The sequence below is a fragment of the Penaeus vannamei genome, chromosome 2, assembly GCF_042767895.1.
Source record: "Penaeus vannamei isolate JL-2024 chromosome 2, ASM4276789v1, whole genome shotgun sequence".
NCBI lineage: Eukaryota > Metazoa > Arthropoda > Malacostraca > Decapoda > Penaeidae > Penaeus > Penaeus vannamei.
Genome location: NC_091550.1, coordinates 21,631,439 through 21,638,938, shown reverse-complemented (window position 1 = coordinate 21,638,938; position 7,500 = coordinate 21,631,439).

Genomic DNA, 7,500 nt, shown 5'->3' with positions numbered 1-7,500 from the left:
TCCAGCACCTCCACTAGAAAAGATATCACCACCAGCTCTACCTCCAGTACTACCACGACCCCTTCCACCTTCACCACCTCCACCACCTCAGCCTCCATCAACCACACCTCCACCACCACCGGTTTCCACCGCCTCCACCTCCACTACCTCGGCCTCCACAAACTCGCCCTCCATCACCTCCACCTCCACCACCTCGGCCTCCCTGTCACTCGCCCCGTCCCTTAGCAACTCCGGGTCAGGGTGGAGAGAGGTCAGACTAAGTGTCGCCTTTAGAGAGAACGTGCGTAATGCATGGAGGAAATAATTCACGTCGGGGGCACGCGCTTCCGGTCCAAAGGAGGGGGAGGGGGGAGGGGGAGGGGGGAGGGCAACAGCACAAAATGTTTGTCGGGGGAAGTTAACACCGGGTCCGGGTTGAGTTATGTCCTTTATGCCTGGGTGTCGTGGGAGGTCCACATAGGGATGAGTTTTTTTTTTTTTATATATATATATACACAGGGCGTTGTAATGGTACGGTTTATTGACGTCCATGATTCATTTATATAGAACTGTGGTCGATATCAATGTATTTCCTACTACTGTCTGTTACTATTAGCGACATCGTGTTGTCATAACTGGAATCACCATTGCTCATTTTATAGGTATATTTCTTAGGTTTTGTGATTAATGCTATCATTCCTTTCATTAATGATGTTGCGTTGATTAGTACCATCATTATCATTACTGCCATGGTCATTCTAATCGTCAGTAACATCACCATTACTCAGTACTGTACTCATGTTATTCCTGTTCTCGATGCCACTGTCATTACTGCTGCAGCGTTTTATTATTGTTATTAATGTTTTTTTATCATCATCATTGTCATAGATATAGCCATCATTATTAGTATTAGTATAATCTCATCATCATCATTAGTAGTAGTAGTAGTAGTAGTAGTAGTATCATTATTATTATTACTATTATTAGTAGTAGTAGTATCATTATTATTATTATTATTATTATTATTATTATTATTATTATTATTATTATTATTATTATTATTATTATTATTATCATTATCATTATCATTATCATTATCATTATTATTATAATTATCATCATAATTATCATAATTATCATCACCATCATCATCATCATTATCATTATCATCATTATCACCATCATCATCATCAATAGTATCATTATTACCAATATTTTTAACATTTTTTAACATTTTACCATTGTTATCATGTTATCATTATTGTTATAATTATTGTTATTACTATTATCATCATAATTATTATCAATTTTATTATTAGAATTGTTATTATCATTATCATTATCATTATAATTGTTATCATTTAAATTATCATTATGAATATCTTCGCCATCATTATTATCAATATTATCATTGGCATTGTTATTACTATCAGTTATTATTATTATTATTTTTTTTTTTTTTTTATCATTACCATCATTATCATCATCATTTTCTAAAAATCATTATCATTCATATATATATATATATATATATATATATATATATATATATATATATATATATATATATATATGTGTGTGTGTGTGTGTGTGTGTGTGTGTGTGTGTGTGTGTGTGTGTGTGTGTGTGTGTGTGTGTGTGTGTGTGTGTGTGTGTGTGTGTGTGTGTAATTAGCAATAGATTGTGCCTCTTTATCTCACTCTTCGTTCGCCCACGCCATGTTTCATCACAATTCATCATAATCATCATTTCATAATTCTACTAATTCTATTATTACCATCATCGTAATCATCATTGCCTTTGTTATCATTATCAATTTGTCGTGGTTGTTGTTATCATTATCGAATTTCTTCTCAGTAGTCAGACCAATTTCTGCTCATTTGATATTCACAAAATTATCCGAGGAAGGCGGATAAGAGGAAGATAGGAAGGGAAGAGTAAAGGAAGGGGAGAGTAAAGGAGGGGGAGAGTAAAGGAGGGGGAGACGAGAGGGACTTAAAGAGGAAGGGGAAAGAGGGAGAGAGGGAGGGGAAGGGGAGGTTAAAGAGGGAAGGGGAGAGAGAGGGGAAGGGGGCTTAAGGGGGATACTGATATTATCATCATTATCATTATTAATCATAATTATCAACATTACCATTGATATTATCATTATCAGCAATATAATGTTATTTTCGTTATTTTGATAATGATCCTTATTATCAGTACAAATTCCTAAACTGTTGTTTAGGAATAGCAATAGGGGTACAAAATCATTATCATCATTATTAATATCACCGTTGTTATCAATACCCCTCATTATCATTATTGTTATTATCAGTAAACTCATTCACTCACTCACTCACTCACTCACTCACTCACTCACTCTCTCTCTCTCTCTCTCTCTCTCTCTCTCTCTCTCTCTCTCTCTCTCTCTCTCTCTCTCTCTCTCTCTCTCTCTCTCTCTCTCTCTCTCTCTCTCTCTCTCTCTCTCTCTCTCTCTCTTTTACGTTAGTTATCAGAGCAGTTTGGTTTTCCATATAATGATAAAACGATAAACACAAACCTATCATATTCAACAACACGTGTTTATTTACGATAAACGAGTCGTGTTTCATGCTCGAGGAAGGCAGAGAGAAGAAGGAGAGAAAAAGAGAGGAAGAATGATTATAATGATACGGGTGATTATGAAATAACTATGTGTAAAGTGAGGATGAGATCGTAAGAGAAATGTAGATAAAAAGAGAGAGGTTGAAAGAGAGGAGAACATCCTAATAAAAAGAGAATGAACGGCGACAGAGTGGGAAAATGACTAAAACTGGACGAAAAAGGAAATGCTAGTGGGAATAAAATGGAAAAGAAAGTCCTGATAAGAAATAGGCCCAAGGGATAAAGGTATAATAACAATTAATAATAAAGAGGGGGAGGGCGGGATAGCAGATAGCCAGCTCGATGTGGCCCTGCTTAGTATGGCACTAAGAGCCCACACGACCCTCCAACAATTCCTGCTCAGTGCCACCTAAACTGACAACATTGCTCTGACACGCCCCAGGGGGATCATTACGGGGGGGGGGGGGTATCAGCGTCACCGAAGCAGGAGTACCAAAAGTACCTCGGTAGCAACAGCATCAGTTACTGCTTCCCATTGGTTAGGGGGGGGGGGGGGTACTTGGAGGGTTGGGGGAGGGGGAGAAAATAGGAGAGGAAGGAGGAGGGATGGGGAGGAAGGGCAGGTGAAGGAGAGGGTGGGGAAGGGGGGAGGAAGAGCAGGGAAAGGAGAGGATGGGAAAGGGAGGAGGAGGGATGGGGAGGAAGGGCAGGCGAAGGAGAGGGTGGGGAAGGGAGGAGGAGGGATGGGGAGGAAGAGCAGCGGAGGGGTTGGGGTGAAGAGGGGGGGGAGAAAGGCGGACGCAGCTGGATATGTACTCTTGATTATGTAAGGCTGAGAACGAGGTATGTTACGTGTTACTGAGGCACAAAGGGAGAGGGGAAGGAAGAGACACGGGCAGACAGGGATAATGAATTAAAAAGTAGAGAGACGGGCAGATAAATGAAAACCGTGAGAGAGAGAGAGAGAGAGAGAGAGAGAGAGAGAGAGAGAGAGAAAGAGAGAGACAGAGAGAGAGAAAGAGAGAGACAGAGAGAGAGAGAGAGAGAGAGAGAGAGAGAGCACACAAAAATGCCTAAAACAAAAAGTGACTCATTTTGTAATATTTCATTACTCCCATTAAGCCCTTTTCCCCTGGTAACTGTAACACAACACTCGAGATATATCTAACCCAAGCTTTCGGAAGCACGTTAGCAATTTACACAACGAAAGCAAGTAAATAACTAGAAACGAAGACACAGAAAAAAGAAATTCTCCTCGCTATCCCCTCCACGATCTCTTCGTCCATCTCTCGCAACCTTCTCCGTGTCCTTAATTCTTAACGCAGCGCCATTATTGCCCTCTGTGCGCTCTAATCTCAAATTTTATCTCTTTTTCCTCGAGGAGATAAGCGAGCCTGTGTCTTCCCCTTTATTAACGTACTGAGGTCTCCCGTGTGTTCTCGTAAAGAAGCTTAGTGTTGGGATGCAGTCCTTACTTTCGCTAAGGCGCTCCCCAAACACGTTCTGGATTTTAGTTTTAACTAATACTGTTTCGCTTGACAAAGGGGTCCTCTTTGGTAATAAGAATAGCACCATCTTTTATTTTATTTCTGATGTTTTTTTTCTAATCTGTTTTGACTGATGGAGGACATTCCCCTTGTAATTAGAAGGGACGATTAAAGCTTGAATTCATGAATGGTAAGCGCAGTCGTGCCGTAAACAAGGTGTTTTGTAGTGATGGTTTCGCGAACAAGATCATTCCACCTTTGACTGACCCTGTTAATTAAACCAATTGATTCCTGGACGCGTCTCACGTCCCTGAATAATCCAATGTACTTTCACTTCCGAATATTGCGTTCTTTGATTGTATCCTCATTACCATGAAACATAAAGAGATTTACAAGTAACGGAACTAAAAAGGAAATAAGAAAAAATGTGTGTCAGCGTGCTTTGCCATACCTATCCAAGGGCAGGTCTTCACCCCAAAACAAATCAAGCTGCAGACCCCCTCTAAGCCCAGCTGATGACAAAGAAGAGGGGAGAGAAGGAAAGAGCGAGACGGACACTCAGTTCCCTGGAAATGGTGAAGGCAGATCATCAGCCAATTAGCCATGACGGGGTCCTATGGGAGGCGGGACTTTGAGTCGCATAAAAAGGTAGATGGCAAGGAGGGGAGTCGCCTCTCGCTGATGGGCCTCGGACACGCCAGATGGTGCGTGGCGGCTCCCAGCCATTCTGGTGGGTAATTCCTGCGATTGCCTGAGTTCGAATGGGGCATTAGGTCAGAGGGAAGAAGAAAAGTTCGGACTAGTTAGTCACTGTCTACTTCTTGTTCATTGTCTTTTTTTTCCCTTACTTATATTGCACTATTAATCATGTTTTTGGCTTGGCTTGCATAATCATGATGTTCCTTTATGGATATCTTTATGTTCTCTTTATATCGACAATGTTCCGCTTGGACTGTTTCATCTCTCCTTTAACATAATGTCCGGTTTGCGTTGTCATCTCTAACCGTAACTTTGCTTACGACTTTCCCTTCTTTATTATCAACTATCTATTATCACGCTGTCTTTACCTCTCCCTATCATCGTATTCTCCGTTTATCATTTCCTTTCCCTTGTCCGGTCCCTCATTCAGCTGAGACTGCTGTATTTATTTTATTTTATTTTATTTTATTATTGTCCTGCGTTTCTGCTTCCACTACCTCTGTTTAATACATACATAACCAGAAATCTTCTAGGTTCGGGCAGAGCGCAAGCTTGTTACTTATAAAATGGTGAATTTGCAGGAAGCGTGTAAGTGACAATAATTCAAAAACTATTACAGCCACATCTACTATTATTGCGACTACCAATGTTATAGAACTATTATGCTCGCTAGTATTATTGCTGCTACGGTTTCTATTATTACTGCTACTTTTACTGCTATTACTGTTACCATCACTGTTGCTACAACAGCATCATCATCAACAACTGTTGCTGTTGTTATTACTGCTGCTGCTGCTGTTGAGGAGGAGGAGGATGAGTAATGCCTCTATTAGCATTACATTATAGTTTTTGTTACCAATAATACTGAAAATATTAATCCTGCGTTTGTCGTGACTGATATGTTAATTATGGCAATAAGCAAAATATCAAGTTTTGTTACATGCCATATTAAGCAAAGATAAAATAGTCTCACACCAACCAGTACTTTTACTGTTTCTGGGCTTGTTACTATTACTATATCTAATGCTTTAGCTGCTTTTATTACTAGTACTAATATTATCTCAATTATTACTACTACTAATGCTACTGTTGTGACAACTGTTACTAATACTTCTACAAGACACTGCCATACCTGTTTACCGCTACAATTATTATTGCAATTTCAATGGCCTTTATTTCCTCCCACAACTCCACGCCACGACTCATCAGCTGACCGTGGACATACGCACAGTATGATACAAGTCCGTCAGTTTATATAATTTTCATTGATCTATCACATTTACTGTCTATATTATTTTTTTTATCAACTACCATCAACATTCTGAGAAATATATTCTTCAAATGTTCGTAATATATCAAGATATGGTAAATCCCACAATCAGAAGTACGAAAAGACGCCTCCGGACACGCCCCAATCCGTCAGAAACAGCTGATCAGCGGCGGCGGTCACTCTGGCTCGCAGCCGGCCGACGCGCTGCAGGGAGAGGCCGCCGTGATTAGTCCTGGGCAGAAGGGGCGACACTAATTTCGCCTTTGGTGGAGACCTAACGAGAGATGGTTACTGTTGTTGCTGGTGATTTTAGCGTTTTCTTGTTTAGTTTGGCGTTGCATCTGTTGTTCAGTTATTGATTTGATTGTTTGGTTGTTGGTCTGTTCATTTTGTGGTTGTCTGTGCTATAGCCATTTCGGGGAACGTACATAGGATTAGTTCCGTCCTTACAATTTTGCTTAAGAGGGTCCTCTTCCTTTTGAAATTGATAAAATGTTGAATTTGGCAGTTTAGGGATACGTGATTTTTTTATGAAGTATAAAAGATGAAAATAAACACGAAATTGTTAGCACTGTATGCAAGTTTCTGTATATTTTCTCAGCTTCGCTTTTATAATGCAAATTGAGAGGGTGCATGCACAAGGAAGATGTGCAGAATTCCTTTAGAAGGGAGAGAAATTCAATAAAATTATTTGAAGCGCTTATGTATATATATATATATATATATATATATATATATATATATATATATATATATATATATATATATATATATATATTTTTTTTTCTTCTTTCTTTCTGTCTTTCTTTTTTTCTTTCTTTCTTTCTTTCTTTCTTTTTTTCTTTCTTTCTTTCTTTCTTTCTTTCTTTCTTTCTTTCTTTCTTTCTTTCTTTCTTTCTTTCTTCTTCTTTTTTCTTTTTTTCTTTTCTTTTTCTTTTTCTTTTTTTTCTTTTCTTTTTTTCTTTTTTTCTTTTTTTTTACAGTGTATTAACGTTGATCATTTTACACACTTAACTAAATTGAGTTGCCTAAAAACGGAAATTCAAAAGCTTATGAGTCATTTTTTTATTATCATTATTGTGCATTCGGTAGTTTCACGCAGATATGATTAATTTAAAAAGATGGAAAATTAGATTCAATGATGAAAAGGATATGCTTCAGTTCACTTTCAAATGCAAACAAACTGTTCCATGTTTTTTTTCCAGCACTGCCCTTACTCGTAATCTTTTAATCTTTATGGCATTGATGTTTGATCTTACTTCATTCATAAAAAAATACAATAGTTTACACTCATTTATATCGAAACCACTGTTACTCTGGGGGACTTAAGAATTACGATCTGTGCTTGGAAAGGAAGACTATTTTCCCGCAAATTTTACAATTGTATTTTTTACCCTACGAAGTAAAATATTTTTCTTCTAATTAGGCTGGAGATCTCAATAGGGAAACAATAAAAGGAGAAAGAGTAAATATCACTAC